Here is a 25,071-nt window from a genome sequence, read left to right as displayed (position 1 = left end):
TAATGTATAAGTTGAAAATCTGTTTATCTGAAAGTCTAAAATCTGAAATCCTCCAAAGTCAGAAATTGTTTGAGTACTGATATGATACTACAAGTGAAAAATTTCACACCCAACTCTTGCATTCATGCTAAAAGTATTGTATAAGATTAGATTCAGACTATGTGTATAAAATAGGTAAATGTGCAACAGACTAATTTTGTATTTCATTTTGAGTCTCATTCCCAAGATATCTCATTTTCTATATTGAAATTTTCTAAAGTCCCCCAAAACAGGAAATGTGGAATACTTCTGTCCTAAGCCTTTTGGATAAGGGATACTCAACCTATAAAACTAATTTTTAAAATAAATGTTCTTAAAAAGTTTAATGTATTATCTTTTGAATATTGTATTATACATAAACCATACACATGCCCAGAAAATAGGCAGTATAGAAAAATTCTTCAGAAATGCTTTTGTAAAATGAAGAATTCCAATTTTTCAACATAAGTTTGAAGACTTTCATATGTTTTTGCTGCACTCTTTTCTTAATATTATACATTATTTTGTATTTCATTACCATATAGAAATCATTCATGTCAATTGAGGCAGCATAATATATGAGAAAAGACACAAGAGGGTGTCAGGCTTCCAGGCCTTGCTTTTAGTCTGGTACAAATCAATTAATCATTCTTATTCTCAGGTATTTCATTAGAAGAGGAGTTAAAGTTTGAAGCTAATATAATTCTGTGAAGGTATTTTTTATTTGTTTTACCTTTTTGAACATTCTATTTTATGCTATAAATCTACAAGAAGTAAAAAGGACTGAACCTTGCTAATTTTGTGATTATTGAGTAAATCTTATAAAAGTAGAATGTGTGTAAGAAGTGCAATTAATTGAACTCTCTGGTTCACTTTTGGATGAATTATGATTGATTTATCCTTTCAAACTGAACCTTTCAAGGGCTGGGGATGTGGCTCAAGTGGTAGCATGCTCGTCTGGCATGCGTGCGGCCCAGGTTCAATCCTCAGCACCACATACAAAGAAAGATGTTGTGTCCGCCGAAAACTAAAAAATAAATACTAAAAATTCTCTCTCTCTCTCTTAAAAAAAACTGAACCTTTCAAAATGCATATAGTAAATGGTATATTTTAATGTTTCAAAATAATTCTTCTAATTAATTACTCATTAAATAAGAAATACACAAAATGGGTAGATTATTACATTTTAAAACAATTTTTAGTTTATAAAGATATTTATTATAATGTTTTCTGTACAATGAGACCTCAAAAGAGTACATTTAAAGTTATCTGATTTAAAGGGCTTATAGATAATTATTTTCAAGAACATTTCTGTTATAGAAATTGGACAAATTTAACAGTTATTTAATACTTAGTTTCCCTTTTATTGAATTGACTACTTTCTCAGATGTACACTTTTGGTAAATAAAATGTATTCTAGTTTTAATGTATGATGTTGCTATTTTTTTCTTCTGGTATTGGGGATGAAACTCATCCTAGGCAATTGCTGTACCACAGAGTTACATCCCAAATCCTGATTATTTTTTCATGTTGTTTGTGTGTCTACCCATCTAGCAGCATGGATCTGATGCAGTTTAGTTTCTAAGCTGTAAACTTATAGTGTCCCTGAAACTCAACAGTACCTTGCCATTAACGGGAAGACAAATAATAATAGCAATGCAAACATTATACAGCCTTAAATGAAGCAGGTCCTGCTTCGAAGCCTACAGTTTTGTCACAACAAATAGACATGATATATTCAGTTATTGCCTACAATAAAAATAGTAAGCTTACAGAAGTGTTTACAATTTTGAATGGTGGACAAAGAACAAATGTGGTGTAGGATGTGATGATTATGAGGAAGGAGGAGAGAAGATAGAAGGAAAAAATTAAAGGATGAGTGAAAAAGGCAACAATAATTTGGATGTTAGCAGGAGAAAAAAGAAAGATTGATACAGATAAGTGAGAGAAAAAAATATAAAGTAGAAATTTTAAAAAATTAAAAGTAGAAAAATGTCAAAAGAATACAAAACAAAACTGAAATATACTAATCAGACATCCTAGTCCTCTATAAACTGATCCATGAAAAATATTTTGGATGAAAAGTTGAAGAATTGGTTTTCTCTTGGAGATAAAAAGTTGTTTGGCTTCCCTTCTCCAGTGTTAGGTCTGGAGTGTGATGCTTTCTTCACTCTCAGGGTGGGGTTGCTAGGGTTTGAGGTTTAATCCTGGAGATGGAACTCCTGGGGGCAGTGTTTAGGCTTATGTGTGCTCTAGGCTCTTTGCCAAATGCCAGTTGGTCTGAAGATTTTAAATCTGTCACCTCCAGGTTCCAGCAATTCTAGTCCATGCTGTAAGACTGCACCCCAGGAATCTCCTTTGGGTTACACTAGTGGTGGGAGAGCCAATTCTTAGTCTACTATGTCACCTGTGGACCCCATAATTCCTGGTCACAGATTTTATCTCCAGACTCAATATCTCCAGCCCCCTCTTTTTCAAATTCCTAGTCAGGGCTTCTCTTCCCGCTGGTCCTACAAACAGCCAGATTAGAGGGGTCAGGGAAGCTAGGTGGTTTTCCATGATCAGTATTCCCCTGTGTAAACCTCTTTCCCTTCTTGATTTTCTCATGGTCACTTAGACACAGTCTCTGTCATGCAATGTGGGTTTGCCAGGCTTGTTTTTTGGGCCAGACTCTGATTTGTAAGAAATCATCTCTTCTGGCTTTCCTCCCATTGTATCATGGCTGCAAAATGATTCCTTCCTCTTTCCTCCTCATACTGCCAGGAGTGATGCGGATTTGCATCTTATAGTTTAGTCCAGCAGTGTCTTTGATCTCTAAACTCTTCAGACCTAGACACACCTCTGTCCTCCCCAAAATGGGGGTTCCTTTAATTCCCTTATTGCTTTACTGTGTTAATGGAGGGACTGTTCTGGCTGTGCCTCTGGCAGCGGCCGCAGCTTCGCACTGGAAATTTCTTCTTTAGTTTATTATATTTGATCTCCTGAGTCCTTGATCTGTTTTGAGTATCCAATTTTAATTTCCAGTAAAGTCCCTCCTAATTTTTTGTTCATTCAACCACCTTGCTGGGAAGCTGCCTTTCTGCTTTTCTTGGTTTTATAGCATGAAGCAGCCGCAGAAGTGACCTTTCTATTCGACCATCTTTAGCCTTCCTCTGTTATTTGTTATTTTTAGCTATACATGAGAGTAGAATGTATTTTGATATACATATATCGAGTATACCTTTTCATTCTTGTGGTTACACATGATATGGAGTTAAACATTGGTTGTCTACTCATATGTGAACATAGGAAAGTTATGTCTGATTCATTTTACTTTCTTTCTTATTATCATTCCCACTCCAAAGTACTTCTATCCCTGCCACACCCACCCCATTGTGTGTTAGCATCCACATAGGAGAGAGTATATTTGGCCTTTGGTTTTTTTGAGATTGGCTTATTTTACTTAGCATGATAGGCTTAAGTTCCATCTATTTATAGGCAAATGCTATAATTTCATTCTTTTTTTGTGGCTGAGTAAAATTCTATTGTGTATATATACCACATTTTCTTTATCCATTTATCTTTTAGAGGGTACCTATGTTGGTTCCAGATCTTAGCTATTGTGAATTGAGCTGCTGTAAACATTGATGTGGCTGCATCACTATAGTATGCGGATTTTAAGTTCTTTGGGTATAAACCGAGGAGTGGGATAACTGGGGTCAAATGATGGGTCCATTCCAGGTGTTCTGAGGAATCTCCATACTGCTTTCCAGAATGGTTGCACAAATTTGCAGTCCCACTAGCAATGTATAAGTGTACCCTTTTTATCACATCCTTGCCAATATTTATTGTTATTTGTATTCTTAATAATTGCCATTCTGATTAGAGTGAGATGAGTCTCAGTGTAGTTTAAATATCCAGTTATCTAACTACTAGATATGTTGAACATTTTTTTCATATATTTGTTGACTAATTATATTTCTTCTTCTGTGCAGTGTCTATTCAATTCCTTTGCAAATTTATTAATTGGGCTATTTTTTCCATTGGTGGTGTTTTTGGGTTCTTTTTATATCCTGTATATTAATGCTGTGTCTGAGGTATAGATAGCAAATATTTTCTCCCATTCTGTAAATTCTGTGTTCATGTTCATGATTGTTTCCTTTTTTTGTGAGGAAGCTTTTAGTTTGATACCATCCCATTTAGTTGATTCATGATTTTACCTCTTGCACTTATTTAGGAGTCTTATTCAGGAATTCTGCTCATAAGCTGATATGATGGAGATTTCTTCTTCTAGTAGGCACGGAGTCTCTGGTCAGTGCCTAGTCATTGATCCACTTTGAGTTGTGTAAAAAATAATTATTTAAATTAGGTTTTTAACTATATGAAACTTGAAACATTCTGAAACTCTTTTGATTATTGTCTAAATACGTATGTGCAATTTACTGGAAATTTAATAATATAAAGTTCATCAATTTTTTTTCTTACATCAACCTCTTTCTATTTTACTACTTAGGACATGTCATTTAATATTGTTTTAGTTTAATACTGAAGCCATTTGTATAATCTCATAATTCATTTCATGATCATATTTATGCTATGCACTTTTGTTTTTTAGCTGTTTAGCAAACCGGCTCAAAATGTAGTTACTTAATACAATAGCAAGTATTTTGTTTCCAAATTCATAAGTTGAGTGTACTTTAGCTGGGATACCACTTTTGTTTTTGTTGTGTCATGTGAGATGGCTTAATTAATAATCATAACATTCACAATTGTATTTGCACTATCCCCTTTTGTTTATTTATTGCTGTTTAACAAACCAGCATCTGTCAAAAAACAGTATGTGTAGGATAGCATTTCATATGGTCTGTGTCTAGATACTGACACAGTGGCATTTCAACTGTAAACTATTGGTCAAACAATCATAGATTCAAGGAATAGGGAATAAGGATCCCACTATTCAATGGGAGATGAATTAAGGAATTTTAAAGTATCTTTTAAAATTTCCATACTTGACAAGATTTGAAGTCACCCTATGAATAGGCTACTTCACAATTTCAAAGAGATTTATTATAAAGCCTGTCTTTGTGGAAATATTATTTATCTTAGTCATAATTTGGCTTTATATCTAAAATAGGCAATATTTAAAAACGTACTTTTCATTATAAAAGAGATAATGCCATTGTAATTAGAAAATATAAAAAAGCACACAAAATCCAAAATAAAAATATTATTCTTGCAATGCAAATAACCTACTTTTATTTAGCCATGAATTCATTTAGTGAATCTCCCATACATGCACATAAATAAAAACCCAATCCTTCATTTACACCACCTGCATATGATAGCTACTCCATTCTTCTATAATTTTGAATTGGTTCCTTATGCAGATTAAATCAGAATCTAAAATATATGTTACATATTTTAAATATGAATTATTTTCCATTCTTTGCTTTTGATAAGTTAATATTATATCCCATTGATAATTACACATACAAATAGCAGAAGGTTTGCTTGAGGCCTAAGCCTCTTCTTTGAAAACTTCTGTAATAATTTTTATATGTAGTATTTGAAAAAATTTCATCTTATATAGAGTCACTCTGTAGAGATGTTACTCATTTTTATCCTATCTATATGTCACAACCTGTCACCATTTATAATCTCTGATTCAAGTGCCATCATCAAAGTTATCAGAATTAAATCTCTCACTCTGAATAGTGCCAGAGATCCTGACTGTGCTATTTCATTACCTGCTATGAATAAATTTCCAATCAGGAGCTGCCCATGTTTTAATTTTCTGTCTTCTTGGCTGAACTGCCTCCTGGCTCTGCTAAATTACTAATGACAGTTCATAACACAGATTGGGCTGTCCTTTCTTCAGTTGGTAAAGAGAACTTTTTGACAAATCTGTCACCCATGAGTTTCAGGAGTTTCTAGAGTGAGTAATAATGGATAAAACATAGAGATCTCAGCTTTAAATTCTGTTTCCATATTCCTTTGGCACTATGTAAATGCACTTGCTGAAGGAACAAATGCAGATGTGTTGAGCTTAGCTTTAACCATTGCTAACCATTACTGAATCTTTAAATGAGTACCTTTTCTTTGTTGAATATTCCTTCCAAAGATATTGGATCCCAAATGAGGCAGCATGGTTGGAGATAATGTACAGTTTTTCCTCTTCAACCTCCATTCAGAAACAAAATTAGTATAATCATATTCTATTGTCTTGGGTTAATAATGTGACCACTATTACATTAAAAGATACTCTATTCTTGAGTTGCTGCAGTTCCTTTCAGAAGCTAAAGTGAATCTGATTTCATTTTTAGGGTCCTAACTACATGGAATCAAGCAACCCTTACTGTAGACACTATAGTATTTGGGGCTTGTTAACTAAGCTAGATCTCTTCCACAAGTTAGAATGTAGAAAGAAATTCATGGGGTTCTTCCCTGCTGAGAATGGACTTTTGGATGTTAAGTAGTTGGACTATGTATATATTTTTTAGTTTGTTAATTTGAGGAATTACGTTGATTGATTTTATATGTTAAACCAATTTTGGATTCCTGAGGTAAGCTCTCATAAATACAGATACAAGTATTTGAGACTTTAGCATATTTATATGCTATTACATAATGACCAAACCAGTTCTTAATGATAAATCTAAATTTAAAGGTTATTATGTGTTGATATATTAGCTAATGAGCATATGACACAATCATGATTAGCAAGACATTTAAAAACTAAGCATCCAGGACACGAATGAAAATCTCTGAAGTTATTTTTAAGAGGACATTGAAGTCATACTTTCAGTTTCCTGTTTTTTTGGGGGGTGGGGGTGGGGTGGGGGCGTCATTGTGTCAAATGATTATTCTTTATTTTATACAAGTTGAGTAACCTTTATCCAACATGCTTGGAAGCAGAAGTGTGTTGGATTTTAGATTTTTTTTTTTAATTTTCAAATACATATACATAATGAGGCTTCTTGGGAATGGGACCAAAATTTTAACACAAAATTAATTTGTTTCATATACATGTTATTCATATTTCTTGAAAGAATTTTGTAAAATATTTTTGATGTGTCTGTGTTTTAAGGTGTATCAGGCACATGAGGTCAGATGTGGAATTTTTCATTTGTGGCACTATGCCAGTACTCAGAATGTTTTAGATTTTGGAGCATTTTAGATTGTGGACTTTTGAATAAGGGTGCTCAGCCTGTAGAAAAATGGCAGAATATGACATCAAATGTTACTATTTGTATACCTACTTTTGAACAATTTGTTGTTATCTGGTAAAATTAGAGAAGAATATATACCAGGATTTATTACTAAATATGTGACATGTGCTTGGGAAACTCCTGAGCATATGTTAATTAGAATTTTTGGAAAAACTAGACCTAAAAGAGTCATTTCCTTTAGAAGATAGTTGATATTTTAAAAATTAAGTTGAAGTAAGTACTTTTTTTTTCTGTCTTCATTTAACACATTTTTATTTTGATAATTTTTTCTTTTTTATTTATTTTTGAAATTTTTATTCTAATTTTTTATATATAACAGCAGAATGCATTACAATTCATATTACACATATAGAGCACAATTTTTTTATATCTCTGGTTTTATACAAAATATATTTACACCATTGTGTCTTCATACATGTACTTAGGGTAATGATGTCCATCTCATTCCACCCTCTTTTCTACCCCCATGCCTCCTCCGTTCCCCTCCCCCACCACTTTGCCTATCTAGAATTCCTCTAATCTTCCCATGCTCCCCCTCCCAATCCCACTATGAATCAGACTCCTTATATCAGATGAACCATAGGCATTTGGTTTTGGGGGACTGGCTAACTCCACTTAGCATTATATTACCCAACTCCATCATTTATCTGCAAATGCCATGGTTTTGTTCTCTTTCATTGCTGAGTAATGTTCTATTGTATATGTGTGTGTGTGTGTGTGTGTGTGTGTATATATATATATATATATATATATATATATATATATATATATATATATATATATCACATTTTCTTTATCCATTCATTTACTGAAGGGCATCTAGGTTGCTTTCACAGTTTAGTTATTGTGAATTGTGCTGCAATAAACATTGATGTTGGGTATAGACCCAGTGGGATAGCTGGGTCAAAAGGTGGTTCCGTTCCCAGTTTTCCAAGGAATCTTCATACTGATTTCCATATTGGAAAAGTAACTACTTTTAAAGATAGTTCTGCTATGGATAAGAAATGTGATTTTTTTTTTTTTTTTTTTTGCAAGAAAGAATTTTAACATAAAAGTTCTTTTATTTATGAATACACAAAATCCTTGGGGGAAGTTTTGGCTAAACTTTAAAGATTTTTGCAATTTGAATATGTTTATACTTATGTCATTTTTCAGTATAAATGAATCATCTAGTGATTAGGTAGCAAAATCACCTCATTAATCAAGGAAGGTGGAAATATTTATCAGCAAAAATGCTAATTGAATTTCAAAGAAACTATTAGATGGTGAACTGAGTTGAAAAAAGGCTTTTATAAGTTAGTAATGACAGCCATTGCTCCTCTAATTTTATTTAGGTATGCATATTTCAGTGAACTATTATAGCAAGGACAGTCATTAAAATCACATATTAAAGTGATCTTAACTTTTGTCATATTTGATTGTTTTATTTTTGTTTTAAAATTACTATTTCTTTATATTTGAGTTTATGATATACTTTATGTATTACTAACTTCTCATAATTCATGAATATATATATACATATATGTATATATATGTATATGGAGGAATGTGCTCAAAAGTTTTTCTGATAAGCATCGACTTTTTAGCAACCAAAAAAGTTTATAGAGTATGAATTATGCCAGTACTGAGCTTAGGTAAAAATTAAATTTAATGAATTTTTAAAATTGGAACCATGCTTTATTATCAAATTATTAACAAATTTATTAATTTCCTTATTTATCAAGCATAATGAATAAGCATCCACCACTTGCTATATCTTTAAAAAATTGATATTTTTAGTATATTTAAATATAGTAAAACATTCTAGAGTAAAATGTTTTAATTTCTTTAATAGATTTCAGAATATTGAACATTTGTTTAAATTGAAGAGCTATAGCATAATATTAAACATACAAATACCTATTATTTTGTTTTATAAAAAACAAATGATTGATGATTATAAGATAGTTTCAGACACAGTTTAAGAAATGCTTTTTCCAAAGAAAATCTGATAGACAATAAAAAATAATAATAGTTATATAGAGCCCATTCTTCATTAAAAGCATTAAAATAATTAATACTTTTGAAAGTATTGAGCATCCCATAAACAATCTTATGTTTTTCTTTTCTTATCATATGTTTTCCTTTTTCTTTTAGTATATTTTTCTGTTTTTAAACCAGAATCTTGTTTTGGCTTTTTAAGGAAAAGTTAAATCTACTATTTCAAAGAAAGCACATTTAGCTTCAAAATTCAGACAAACTCATTCCCTTTTGTAAAAAAGATTAAGGACATTGGTATATCAATCTAATTGGTCTGGAATTGATCTTGAATCGTAGAAATATAACTTGTTACACAGGCTTTATGAGATTATTCAACCCAGCAGAAAGGTTTCTGTTAATGCACAACATAGCACAGAAATAAGGATTTTCTGCCTTTGTATAAATTTTGTTCCTGGTATTATCAGCCTCATTTATTCTTCACATGTCTAAAGTTTAAGGTACACAGGGATATCATAAAAGCATTTTGAATATTTAGGTTTTACTCACCTACAACATTCACCTTCTCAAATCTAAACTCTATTCTAAATAGGACAATTTACGTTAAATTTGACAATGCTACACATTACTCTAAAAGCAGCTTCTTTAGTTTATGACAATGGCACATGCTTGTCAAAAGTGGTCTTAAGGTCCCTATTCAAATGATTATTCATTTAAGTCAGGGAATTATGTGGGCTGTAATAATAATGATATCTAGTTTTGCTTATGACTTTTAAAGCAAGCAGGTAAAAACTGGGAAAAAATCAGTTTTTCTATTTTTATCTTTGTGTAACAGAACAACTTGTTTAAGGATGTCTATTTTCTAAAGTATGGACTAGCAGTTTTGAAGTTATGAAGAAATATTTAATGGTTTTCTAGCTGAATGATTTCCTTAGTGTTATGCTGTAGATAAATAAACAATGTATTATTGAGCCACTTATTTTCAGAAAAATATAGGTATCTTATAAATTTGAAAGTACTGATAGTAATATAAAAATTATTCATTTTTAAGGCCTTTCCCTACCCATTAAGTTTGATTAATGATGGGCATATTTTTCTCTAAATTTGGAATTTCCCATCCACATTTGTAATGATGAGATCCCTATTAAGTTGTACCTTGGGTCTTCAGGCTTTCATCTGTTTCTTTCACTGTATTTAAGAGAAGTCTCAATCCTCAGAGTTTATTTCACTGTCGTCTCCTAGTTTTAAATATCTTCCCAAGATTAGACTTTTACCTGTGAAGCCTTTCAAAATCTTTGTGCTGAAAGCATCAGTAAACCTCAACATTTTCCCTAGTGCTTTATGAAACATACCAGCATAACAACCAACTTTTCTGAAAGTGCAACAGTTCTTAGCATTGCTTTAGGATGGTAAAGAGTTCTACTAGTTGTCCAGATGGGGCTCACCTGGTCTTTAATAGGTGCTGATGTCATGGTGATTACAATCATTACCTTTATTAAGTATCTTTTAATTTGAGGGCATTAAGTGGTTTACATACTTCCCTGCCCACCTAATATAAAATAACTCTTCCAGTCCCCTGCCATTCCTTATTGACTCTCCCCAATTTTCTCCATTGCAGTTAATAATATGTGACATTCTGAATACATACTTGCTTATTTTTTAATCAGTGATTAATCTGTTGTTTATATATTAAATTTGAAAGTTTATCATTTTTTTATTATTGAATATATTTTATTTAAAGTAAAACTTCTCCCTCCGCCCCCCTGTTTTTTCTCTCTTTAAAACATTTTACTATTATGGTTACTATGGAGGTGACACTACTAAATGCTTTTATAGGATTATCTGCTCTTTACAACTGAATTTAGCGAAAAACCTTATACAAGATTCTTGCAACCAAAATAATAATAATCATAGCAACACTAATAATGTGTCCTACAAAAACCTTTCTTAAGAAAAGTCCTGATAAAATATAGAGTAGGTAGGTTTAGAATCTTTATCATTTAGCTTGAACCATGTGGCTTACATTTGAATCTGTTTTACATATAAAGAGCTCATATGATAACACTATTTGTATACCATAGTAAATGGTTTAGTTTATCTAAATACAATAATTGAAGATGTGTGACACAAGATATATGACATGGAATGTAGACTACTATGTAATAGTGGAGTTGTACTTTTATATTTTTACTAAGGGATGCAGACAGGACTAAAAAACTAGGAAGGTTTAGCCAAGGGAATCCAGGCCATCTGGTACTTATTGGTAACCTGTGGCAAACAGACTAGCTACTGCCAGTTATATCTATGTGAAATGTGGACCCATGTAGCTGTATTCATTTATTTAAGACAAGTCAGGAATTAATATTTTGTATTGTATCTCCCCATTTTACAATGTCATGTGTTGTGTGTATCCCAACAAAGCTTCTATCTTAATGTAGTGATGTTTGGAGGTAAAATGATTGGAATAGAAGAGCTGTAGCAAAATCAGTCCATCCTAGTTTGAATGGACTGACCCCATGGTAACTAGGAAGGGGGGTAATGACCTGAGGAGGTAGATGACTGGGGAGTGCCTTTTTACTCTGTGGCCTTTCCCTCTCTCTGCTTCCTGTCTACAATGGAGTGAGCTGATTTCCTCTGCCTTGCTCTTGATCCTTTATGTGCTGCCCCACTTTGAGTTTAAAGCAGTGAACACTACTGCCTATGAACTGAAACCTTTGAAACCAGGAGCTCCAAATAATGTTTCCTTCTCTAAATTGTTCTTGTCAGATATTTTGATTACAATGATGTGAAGCTGACTAACATGCAATTAGTTTACAATTTTGAAATCCCTATTCATATCAAAAGAATTTGCATATGAGTGGACTAAAACCCTGGGCCATTAGGGGTGTATCTATATTCCAGTATGTGCTTTATGTTGTGTGTCAGAGTCTACCAAACTTCCAAATAAATGAACTTGTAAGTCCAAGGTGATGAGGACCACAATAGTTTTTATAGGTTAAATGCAATATTATTACTCAGTTTCTTCTGTATTAACAATGAGAATTTTACAAAACTATCACTCTGATATTACCAGTTAACAAAATTATATATTACTTCCTTGATTTGAAGAAATAGAGATGAGTAAACAAAGTCTTTTAACATCAGATGCAGTGAAGCTAAATGCAAGTTTATTGAAGCAATCTGAATGGTTAAAATTTTTAATACCTACATCAAATTGGAAGTGATTTTGAAGAAAATTATAGATAATGAACTTGCAGGCATTATAGAGTATGGATATCAGCCTGGGTTCAAATATTAGTTCACCACTTACTAGCATGTAACCTGGCTAGACGAATCTTTCTAAATTTGATATTAATTTTGTAAAAATTATAATTTATGTACCTCATATGATTGTGGTAACTTAAAGTTGTGATAATCATCAATGTGTTTTAGTCAGGTTTGTTGTTGTTGTTGCTGCTGCTGTAACCAAAACACCCAACAAGAACAACTAAGAGGAGGAAAGGTTTATTTTGGCACATGGTTTCAGAGGTTCAGTCCAATGTTGGCCACTTCCATAGCTCCGGGCCTAAGATGAAGCAGAACATTATGGCAGAATGGATTGGTAGAGGAAAGCTGCTCAGAACATGGCAGCCAGGAAGCAGAATGAGAACTTTGCTCAACAGGGACAAAGTATAAACTACAGTGGACTCTTCCTCTATCCATACCCTAACTGCCTACAGTTACCACTCAGTAAATCCATGTTAGTGTGTTAATCCACTGAGTAGGTTACAGCTCTCATGAGCTAATCATTTCACTTCTGAACATTCTTGCATTGTTTCACACAGAAGCTTTTGGAGGATACCTCTTATTTAAACCATAACACAAAGTGACTATGATTATAATACTATTGTCATAATCATCTTGGGGCAGATTTACTAGCCAGTTTAGTCCTCTGAACATAGAGGCATGAAAACATGTAAAAACATTTTTTTTTTCATGAGCCAAAACATCTGCCATAATGGCTACAGATCTTTGTTTATCATAGTCTTTACTATGTTTTTAAAAGCATGTCAAGCTGTTTTTGGTAGAAGCACAAAATTGGAAACAGTTGTTGAAATGACCCACATGATAAACATCTAGAAGTATTGAGAAGTCACCACTGAGAGCAATGGTAGAGAGAGAAAATCTATCAAGGTCAGAAACCAGAACTGAAAGCGCAGCATTGTAAAGCAACTTAGGTGCAGCAGCAAACAGTTCCGCACACTGTAATTGTCCCTCTGGGCATCATTAGTCTGCAGTGTCGTATAATTGATTATAATAAACCTGAGTCATTTAAAAAACAAAACAAAACTTAAAGTTGTCTTAAAAAATTTACACTTAAGATGCCAGGAAAAATCTGTAATTTCAAAGTATTTTTGGTAAAAATGTTAAATTTTTAAATGTTGTGTTAATGATTAAAAGTAATCTGTGTTCTGTTTTTATTATTTCACTCTCCCTACACCAACCCAGCGATGTGTGCATATGAGGCAAGCACTCTACCCCTGAGCTACATCCCTAGCTCTGTCATCTGTTTTTTTTTTAATGAGGGATTACTGTGAAGATTTTATTTGTGTGGGCCCTGTTCCCCTCCAATGTGTGATAAGTGAAACATTCCTGTACTTACTCTTGTTTTTTTTTTTTTTTAGGCACCAAAGGCATGTTTATTAGATATTGAATTAATTACCCTGCTTATTTTGCATTTTAAATTAGAGAATACCTGATGTATTTATTAGAGCCCTGCTTTACGATGCTGTATTCTGGGGAAAACAGGTTTTTATTTTCAAAATCTTATTCTAAATCAAAATTTTCAGCTTTCCTAATAAAGGAATTAGGTGACAGCTTCATTAGTGTAAGGGCTAAGTTGTCTTCTATAGTATTAGCTAATTTAACTCAGGCAAGAAAGGCCTACTTAGTTTTTGCAGTATCTTCTTTCTTTTTGCTGTGGCCACTGATGTGGCAGTGATTATGAGGATGGAAATCATATCTGTATGTTTGGTGCAGTTTCTCAATCTGTTTCAGCATTTGGCCCTGATGTTTCTTTTTTAGTCACTGATGCTGGTTTCATAAAATGTAATTAATGCTTGCTTTATAATTAGCTAGTATGGATTTTGTGGACCTCTAGTTTGTCCTTGCAGTTTTGGCCATGGCTCATCTTCTAGTTTTTGTGGTTATAGCTGAAAGACCAGTAGATATAACCCATCTCTGTCTATATTTTTCTCGTCCTTTCTGATAGTAAACCTTAAATTGAAGAGAATTTAGGGAATTTTGTGAAAATATGGGGTGTGCTTAGAAACCAATGGATGAATATGGCAAACACCTTCAGATCATAGAGATGGTGAGGGAAGTTGTACTGGCCACTGGGTACAGGGGATGGTTCTGCAGCTGGGCAGTGTAGTTTATGGGAAAATTATGAGTGAAGCATGTATGGAACAAGTGTGAGAAATAGAATCACCAGTGGTCCTGTTGGGGCAGGTAGAGAAACACTGTCCAAAACAAATATAATGCAGGCCACATATTCAATTTAATACACATTTGTAGCAGCATTAAAAAACATAAAATGGCCAGGTACAGTGATGCACACTATAATTTCAGAGACTTGGGACACTGAGGCAGAGGGATTGGATTATGAATTCAGGACTAGCCTCATCAACCTATTTAGGAGACCCTAAGCAACTTAGAGACCCTATCTTAAACAAAATGGAAGGCTAGAGATGTGGCTCAGTGGTAAAGCACCCCTGGGTTCAATCCTCAGTACCCACCTAGATAGATATAAACTGTATGTCTGTATCTATCTATCTATCTATCTATAAAGTAAGTACATTAGTATGTTTTACTTAACTATTGATATATGATGTGTTATTTCAACATGTAATTAATAGAATAAAACATAATATACAACCAATTAAAAAGCATATACTTTTAATTTTTAGTGGTAAGATTTTGAAATCTGGTGTATATTTTACAGATATAGCCACATCTCAATTCAGATGTTAAATTTTCATCAGAAGTTCTTGATATATATTTAAAGTTCTTAAAATTTACATTAGAAAAAGAAGACTCACACACCTGTATTATGCCAAACATAAGTTTTACTACCAGTAGAATTGTCAGTTTTAAATTTAGATTTACATCAATATAAAGTATAATTAAAAATTCAATTCTTAAGCTTTGCGAGCCTCACTTCAAGGGCTCAGTATATGGACTGCATTGAATAACACATTGATGCAGGTATAGTAAGAAGTCTGAATGCTAAGCCATTATGGCTTTGTAATTCATTAGATCGAGTAAATCTGCATCAATTTATTGAGCTAGTTGTTTGAAATGTCATTTTATCTTTCAATAAATCCTTTTCAGCAGCAAAAAGATAAAATGTCTTTTATGAAAAGTACTAAATTTCTATTTCTCAAGAAATTGGTGATGATCTTGTAGCTTAAACAAAATGTTTACTGATATTTATTAACCACTAACCTCAAACTGTTTTCTACAACTACCAGCATAATAAACAACAAATTTGTCAGTCAGTGAACACACATAAATTTAATTATTTTGGCATTCTTTTTTTTCCCCTCACAAATGACCCAGACATAAGTAACTTGGAATGAATGATTTAGTTATCCTGGGATAAAGATGAAATCAATAATTTAGCAAGTACTCTTTTGCAAATAATATAAATGCACTTTTTCTGCTTCCTTTATATTTTAAAGGGTAGGTTATTCATTTAAATGATAGGTAGCACAGATAAATATATTATGAAGTGGACCATTCAATGAAAAATGAATTTTTAAAAGAAGATCTATTATTTAAGTTTTGTAAATATGATAAAATAATAGAGAAAACAATGTTTGTTAGCAGTAATAAACTTATCATTGGCTCTTTGACATTCTGCCTAAATGGTTAAAGTTTCTAGTTTTCCTTATATTCCCCTCATATTTGTTAATATGAATAATAAAGTTTTGGGGGCTGGGGATGTGGCTCAAGCAGTAGCGTTTTTGCCTGGCATGCGCACAGCGCTGGGTTCGATCCTCAGCACCACATACAAATAAAGATGTTGTGTCTGCCGAAAACTAAAACATAAATATTAAAAAATTCTCTCTCTCTCTCTAAAAAAAAAAAAAATAATAAGATAGTTTTCAAATTTTCCAGAGCTGTTGTTTGGTTTCTGTGGAGGGAGTGGGTTTGGTTTGTCCTGTAGAAGGCAAGGGAGATGTAGACTGGTAAGCAAAGAATTTCTGTAGGCCAAAGGGTTTATCAGTTGTTAGATCATGTAAAGCCTTGCAGGCCTTTCTGAGGAGTTTGGATTTTCTTCTCTTTTGTTCAGTTTATTCTGTATTTGATGGTATGCTGTTTAAACTGAGCTTTTTTTTTTTTTTTTAATATTCTTAAGTTTCAGGTGGACACAATATCTTAAAAGCTTGGATCCTGAAAAAGCTGTGAAAAGATCATTTTGGTTACTCTATAATAAATGAGGAAAGAGGGTAGGTGTGGAATTTGAGCTAAAATAATCTGGTGAAAAATTGTAGTGTATTGGAGCAAAGTGATAGCATCAGGGCTATAAGAATGAGTTTAATTCAAAGTAGAATACATTTTGATGGTAGATCTGAAAATCTTGCTGAGTGGTTGTATTTAAGTGGAGGAAAGAAATTAACCCTAAAATTTTATCCAAGTGGTACTTAGGTGATATGGTATAAGTGTAAGTTGATTATGATTCATCATGATTAAAGACTTGGTCCCAAGAATGTTCAATGTATACATGGAAATTTTGATTAGAGGGTTAAATATATGAGCCTGGAATTCAGTGGAGAGGTTATAACTGGCAGATTGAGTCAGAAATTATCTGGTTATATAAGGTAGCCAAGGCTGGGAGATTTTATCAGATCAGCTAGAAAGTGAGGGTGGAAAGAGATAAGGTCTCACAGCAGAGTTCTAAGTCATTTTAACACAAAGAGATCTGAAAGAACAGAGCTAGCTGAAAAGATAGAGAAGAATTTGCAGGTGACCTATGGGTGTGAGGAGGTAGTGTCAAACAGTGCCATTTGTATCTGTAGAGTTCAACTTAGAGGAGGATTGAAAATTGGCCACTGATTTAGTTTAATGACCACTTATTTAGACTAAAAAAGAGTTTTGGAGAAATTGTTGGGTTGAAATTCTAATTCTGATGTGTTTAAGAATGGTGAATAAGAAACAGAAGACTCTAAGTGTAGATGACTTTATGAAGGAATATTCTTTAAAGGGAATAGAAAAGTGAGTTGGTGACTGAAAGTTTCTTTTAAGATATGTAAGAGGTATTTCAGTTGATGGGATTCAGTTGATAGAAAAGGGAAAATTGGTGAGTCTGTAGAGAATGGATAGCTATAGGAGAGAACTCTTTGAGAAGGGATTAGATTTTGGTATACTTCATACTTTGGTATACGTTCCTAAATTTTCGTTTAGGAAAAAAAGGACAATTTACCGATATTAGTAGGGGAAAGTAAAGTGTGTGGATATTTATGCAGGGGGAAGGTAGATTTGCTTGGGTGTTGATGACATTCTCTAATTCCCTCTTCTGTTGGTTAAGTAAAATGCAAGGCAGTCAGTTAAAAGTGAAAAGTTAAGAGAGAGGTACTAGAAATTCTAACTGAGAGGAGGGTTCTTCTGAGTGTGTGGTAGAATGATTTCAATAAGAAAATGTGATGGGATTCCTGAGCGATTTTGAGGATCCATGTAAGTGTGGACTTAGCAGAAAGTTGAATTTAACTAGGGGAGAGTGGAGTTTTGCTCAGATAAGGAGAGGGATGCCATGGAATGAATACAGTGATGGCTCAGGAGAATACAAAGTTGGGTAAGCATGGACAGGAGACTATAAGTGGGGTAACTGGTAGAGAAGACACGGAAGAACTAGTGGGTTGGAGGTTCCTTTAGGGGTGAAGATTGTGGTGATGAAAACAGTCCATGATTTGTCTTATAGAACAGCCTAACAAGGAGAAGGAAGAATGCTGTGACTTTCCTCAAATCACACATAGAGGTTCTTTGAAAGCCAGGAGAAAGGTAGTCTTCTAGGAGTCATTCATTAAATGTTTTCATGACAGTTGTGCATCTTCATTTCTTTTACATTTCCATATGGTTACCTTTTCCACAAAGTTAATGAAACCAACAGAGTTTTCCATGTCATATCTACTAAATAATACTATTAAATAATAAGCCACAGCAGGAGGTATAATTAATTATAAGTTTGAGAGACAATGATTCAAATGTATTCAATTCATTATCAAATATCTTCTCCATAGTATTGCCTGATTAAGCTTTCTCAAGTACAGATTTGATGTGACTTACAAATGTAAATCATTTAGTGTTAAACTAGTCTTTGGGAGTTGTTTTCTAAATAGATGAATGTCAATAGCTTCAGTAGAAATGATCTAAAATCTAATGTAGGTCCTGTTATACTTTAAGCCAACCCTCTCTATAGTCTGTTACAAGTGGATAATTTCTTGATCATATGAGAGAAAGCTGTGGGTCCATAAGACATAAACAAGGTTTCACTTACCAGTTCTCTTTATCAAAGGTAGGCTCAAATAATTCTCAAATATTATTCTTACTGTTTCTAGTCCTTTGACTGAAGGGGATTCTTCAGTTGCCTGAATGGTCCCAAGCACATGATCACATTGTTTACTAGGTATTTAGAATTGGAATTAGCAGAAGACAACAAAAGTATATGCAGTTATTATAGGAAAAATCTTAGGCTTGTGAAAGTGTGTGTATACATTGGGCACACTCCTTTGTGTGAAGATGAATGTGTGTGTGTGTGTGTGTGTGTGTGTGTGTGTATACATGCTTGCATTTGGGGTGGTGATTGGGGCAGTGACAACTTTTTCTAACTTGTTCTATTTTTTTCTCCAGGGCAGAAAGGCCATGGGCATTTTCAGATACAGCTTTCTTTTTTACCCTTTTTCATTATTACAAAAGGATTCAAATCTAAATTTCATGAAAGCATATGTGCATTAAAAGACATTTACCATGAATACTAAATTATTTTAAAAGTTGTTTGTAATAGGGATGTGATTGTTTTTCTTCTCCCTTATTATATACCTGTAACCAGTTTATAGGAGGGAATACACAGACCTTAAGAAAAATAATCATCAGGCACAGTGAACTAATCTTGTCTTGAACATCAAGGTAGGGTGTTTCCCAGAGCAATAATAACCCAGTTTGTTTCATGAGTTGTGGCCACTGGGAACTGCAGGGTCTGTACTAAAACCCAAGAGGTACAACAATCACATTTGTGAAGTGATTGTCTTGGAAGGGAAGTTTAGGAACAACAGAGAACTCTATATATCTATATTGCTTTAAACAAAACAAAACAAAAACTAACATAAATTCTCTAGTTAAAAGTTCCTGTCACATACTGAGTCTTTGTGTCTTTACATTAGTTTGTGTGTCTTCATAGTTGTCATTCCTTTTCTTGGGAATGTGTTCCCTCTTCCACTTTGCTTTATGAACTGAATTATATATTAAAACCAAAGATCTATCTCGCCTCATAGGAAACATCATATAATCTCTCTCATTCCCATTCTTTTCTCTGTCCTTGACTTTTTTCTCCCCCACCTCACTGCAGTAGCCTTCCTGGACCTCTTCCTTAAATACCACATCTTTAGGTTTAAGTGTATTTGTATTATATTGAAAATATCCCCTTCATGTTAGTCTTTCTACTGAGCCACATGTGACTTCAGTGACTTGTGTTTTGACTTTATTTTAACAGCATGTGCTTGCTTTCAAATACATGCTTGTTAATTGTTGGAATTATATCTAAAATAAAATTCTATATCCCTGAGATAGTATCATATAAATTTATAAATTTCACGAGATATTTCAATGCAAAATACTTTGCTATTGCTTTTTCATTTTGATATTTTGATATTGAGTTGTGGCCACTGGGAAAGTACTCCTATTCCAAAAAATTGTTCCTCTTTCCATGATGGCATACATATATATATATATATATATATATATATATATATGTATATATATATCCTTTTAAATTGCTATGTATCATGTCATTTTTTTTGTTTTGTTTTTTTAGTTCTAGTCAGTTATACATGACAATAGAAAGCTCTTTGATTTGATATACACAAATGGAGCAGAATTTTTCACTTCTCTGGTTGTACATAAAGTAGAGTCACACCATTTGTGTAATCATACAGGTTCCTAGGGTAATGATGTCCATCTTATTCCACCATCTTTCCTAACCCCTTGCCACCCACCGCCCCTTTGACCCTTCCAAAGTTCCTCCACTCATTATATAGCTCAGTTGGTAAAATGCTTGCCTACCTTGCAAAAGGCCCTGGGTTCAATCAACAGCGCACCTATATATATATATATAATTTTGTGTACTTAGTAATGTATAAAAGCAGTGATTTTTTTAAATAGGAAATCATGATTTATTTTCTAATACACCATTTGATTTATAAGGTTTAGTTCTTCCTAACTATGGAGATATTTTAGTTTATAAATTTGTGTTTCTAAATATTAATGGCATTCTAATATTATGTTATTTTACTATTATGAAAAGGTTTTACTCTGAGACACACTAAAATAAGGAGAAAAAACTTTATTTTTAATGTAAAATGCTGTTTTGTCTCCTCACATTAAAATGCATTTTAAAATGTCAAAATAAACATGCAGAGCCAAAATTAAATCTCTTGATCATATTTTGAGAAATGATAACTACTTTTATTTTAATTAAGTCCCTAAAGAATTTTTAAATGTGAATGCATTTTTACCTAGAAGATAATTTTGAAATAATTATGTATATAATTATTTGCTTTATATTTTTCCTCTATCCCAAATATTCATAATTTTATTGAGTACTTATCTTACCCGCTCCCTATGAAATGATGTTAGGTGTTAAATAATTTATAAGTTTCAATCTGTCATTCTGTTTTCTTCTATCAGTATAATTAACCACCATGTTTATTTTTATTTGTAAACAATTTAAATAAGAATGCAAATACAGAAATTTGTGCTTAAATCCAGAAATAAACACTCTAAATTTCATTTCATTATTATAATAGCACTGTTATTGTGCTCTCAATATATGAGTAATAAAAGTTTTTGTTCTGATTTTGACATGGATAGATTAAGCAGAAGACCATAAAACCACTGTGTTTGTTTTTAGTGGAAAATTGTAGATTCTTTTTTCTTTTTACATATATGTAATATGTATAGTTATATTTGCAAGGTACATTTGAATCAACTTCTTGGAGACTTATATACTGTAAAAGATATAGTTTCCATAGAATGAATGATATGGGTATAAGTCAGCTCTGCAATATATTTTTAGTTATGTTGCTTCTGACAGAGCTGAGACAAATGCTTAAAATATCAACATCATTATTTTACTAATCAAGAGATCTCTTTTGAAAAAATAAATGATAAAATGACATGTTCATTTCAGTAGATGATAAAATGATAAATCTTTTTCTATATGTTGCATTATTTTGATAGAAAACTCTGAACTTGATGGGATAAATTTTAAATGATCTTTAAATTTTAAGAGTATATTAGGTAATGTATTTCTTTCTGGATGTGTAGCAGTTTTTCAGGTGCAGAAAATGTCTGATGAGTAGTTCAAATCAGTAGTGGATTACTAACAGCTTCAGCTGCATAATCCTAAAATTTCAACTAGTATCTAACTAATTCTCCTTTCTCAAAGACTTATTCTTCATATGTAAAATAGTGGTTAGCCTAAACTCAGCCTTAATTTCTTTATACAATGTACAATTAAGCAGAGGGTATGTATCTTCAGTGAAATTTCTGAGCTGTGGGAAAGAATTGAAGCAAAAATGCCACGGTGAAGTGGAGTATTGGTTTGGAATGTCAAAGACAAAACAACAAATAGGCAAAACCTTCTTACTGCTACTCATAGTTTATTCTTCTAAGTCATGCCTAAATATTAATGTGATAAATGGTCCTTCTAATGGTATCATATGGAATCATGGTGTGTGGAGTTGTAAGGGCTTTACAGAGTAAATTAGTCTACCTTTTCTCTGTGCATTTCTGTGTACTGTTATTAACCTAACTTTCTGTAGGCATTTCGGAAAACAGTTTGTTGATACATATTAAAAGTACAATAGCATTGTCTCTGTGTTATTAAATATAGAGCAATTTATCCTAGGGACATGAGCCTACTTTATATTAAAAATACTACTTACCTAAAGATATTTATTACAAACTTATTAGTTAGAAACCAGTAAAAAATGCCAACCACGGGGGGCATACCTATAATTCCAGCAACTTGGGAGGCTGAGGCAGGAGGATCACAAGTTCAGTACCAGCCTCAGCAACTTACCAAGGCCCAAAGCAACATAGTCAGACCCTGTCTGAAAATAAAAAATTAAAAAGACTGCAGCTGTGACTCAGTGGTTCAGCACCACTGTGTTTGATCACCCATGCTTAAAAAAAAAGAAATGAATTGAAGTGAAAATGTCCTTCCAGATGCTATGCAAATTGACATTTTCAAATGAAAGAAAAGTATAGTAGCAATCATAATTCAGCAATCCATAAAAGGAACTGTACACTATTACTAAGGATTATTCCAGATTTGTCCCCCAAAAGCTCATGTATAAGACAATGCTTATTCAATATTTAATATCAGTTACTAAAATCCATAATATTAACAATATAAAGAAAAAAATCAGGTTAGATGCAAAAAAATCATTTTACAGAATCCAACACCCAGTTTTATAAGATGTCTTAAACCAGTAGGATTAGAGGGGAACTTTTTAAACTTTATAGAGATTACTTACTAAAAACCTAAATCTAACCTTATATTTAATGGCTCCAGACCAAATGCTTTCCCCCTGTGTTTGAGAAAAAAGGAAAGGTATCCGTTCTCATCATTCTTATCTAGCAAAATGCTGGAAGTTCTAGCCCGTGAAACAAGGCAAAGCAAGAAATAAAAGATTTACAGATTAGAAAAGAAGAAATAGAACTGTCTTTGCTTTTTTTTTTTTTTTTTTTTTTTTTGGTAGCCAGAATGATTGTTGTGTAAAAATTTCAAAAAGTCTAAACAATCTGATAAACCTCAAAATCTAATAAGTTAATTAAGTAAGGCTGAAGGATGCACTAAAAGTATTAAAAAATAAACAATATTTTTTATAAACTTATAAGGAATATGTGATCATTAAAATATCCAATATCATTTATATTTGTTTCTTCTCTCCTTCCTTTCTCCTTCTATGCTTCATTCCTTTTCTCATTCAAAAGAAACATTCAGGTGTAAATATAATAAAATACAGGACTGTAAAGTAATATCTGTTAGGCTGCCAAAGAAACAATATTTAAATGGAGATGCATTCTGTACTCATAGATTGGATGACTACACATAGTGAAAGATGTTATTTATTTCTGTGTGAATAAACAGTTAAGACCATTCCAAATGAAATCTCAGCAAGACTTTTAAAAATAGATATAAAGAAGATTATTTAAAAATTATATGGAAAGGTGAGCAACTACTAAGACAATCTTTGGAAAGAAGGTAAAATGAGAGGAATCTGTCCCTCCAATATGAAGACTCATTATCCCCAATAATGAAGACAGTATGGTAGAAACAGTCAAAACAAAATAACTGAACAGAATGGGGCACCCAGAAATAGGCCTGTTCAAATTTGTCTGATTTTTGACCAAAGTACAATAGCATTTCAGTGGAGTAAGAGTAAATTGTTAAAAGCTGTTGGAGTAGTTGCATATTATAGGCAAAAAGTTAATTTCAACCTAGATTTGTCACCTTATACAAAAGTTAAAAGAGATCATGGGTTAATATGTAAAACTAAAAAGTTTAACAAGTAAACAGGAAAATAATCTTCAGGTTGTAGGGGTACTTAACAAGTTTTTATATTTGGCACCAATAAAACAAATCAATATAAGAAAAAATTGGGCTGGGGATGTGGCTCAAGCGGTAGTGCGCTCGCCTGGCATGCGTGCGGCCCGGGTTGGATCCTCAGCACCACACACAAAGATGTTGTGTCCGCCGATAACTAAAAAATAAAATATTAAAAAATTCTCTCTCTCTCTCTCTCCCTCTCTCACTTTCTCTTTAAAAAAGAAAAAAATAAAAAATTGATAACTTGGACTTATCAAATTAAGGTATGAAGACCCTATTAAGATAAAAGGACAAGCTACTAACGGATACATTCTTACCATGTATCTAATGAAAATCTCAAACTTAGTGTTTATAAAAAATGTTAAAACTTCACAGTAAAGAAAATAAAGCCCTAAAGAGAAAATGTCAGAAGTCAGGATACATAGATGTATAATAAGTGGATGAAAATATATTCAACACCATTTGAAAAATCCACATTAAAACTACAAATGAGATATCAGTACATACCTATTAGAATACCTAAAACGAAAGTACAGCAAAAGCTCATAAGGACAGAAAGACTGGCCCACCCTGGTGAGTTTGTAAAATGTTCTATCACTCTGCATAATAGCGTGGTTGTATTTTGCAAAACTATGCAGCTACTGGGCACTCCAGCAATTGTACTTCTGTGTATTTATCAAAATAAATTAAAACTTTCGCACAACAAAACATCTCCATGAATGTTCATAGCAATTTTATTCATAATGGCCCAAAACTGGTATATGGTTTAGATATTAGTTGTGCCCCAAAAGCTCATGTATAAGACAATGCAAGAAAGTTCAGAGGTGAAATGATTGGGCTCTGAGAACCTTAATCTAATCTGTATACTATCCCTGCCCCGCAATAGGGCTTATCTGGGTGGTAAACTTAGCAGGTAGGGTGTGGCTGGAGAAGGTGGGTCATTGGTGGGCATATCTTTGGGGTATATATATTTGTCCATGGTGAGGCGAGTCTCTT

At 32.8% G+C, this 25,071-nt stretch overlaps 1 protein-coding gene across 3 annotated transcripts in view; it reads left to right on the top strand.

The window, feature by feature from the left end:
• Positions 1–25,071, top strand: part of Gbe1 (1,4-alpha-glucan branching enzyme 1) — a 268,831-nt gene that overhangs the window by 131,483 nt on the left and 112,277 nt on the right. The window lies entirely within an intron of this gene.

The sequence above is a fragment of the Marmota flaviventris genome, chromosome 8 (genome assembly GCF_047511675.1).
Source record: "Marmota flaviventris isolate mMarFla1 chromosome 8, mMarFla1.hap1, whole genome shotgun sequence".
In the NCBI taxonomy this organism is placed as follows: Eukaryota; Metazoa; Chordata; class Mammalia; order Rodentia; family Sciuridae; genus Marmota; species Marmota flaviventris.
This window is presented reverse-complemented; position numbering and strand designations above follow the sequence as displayed.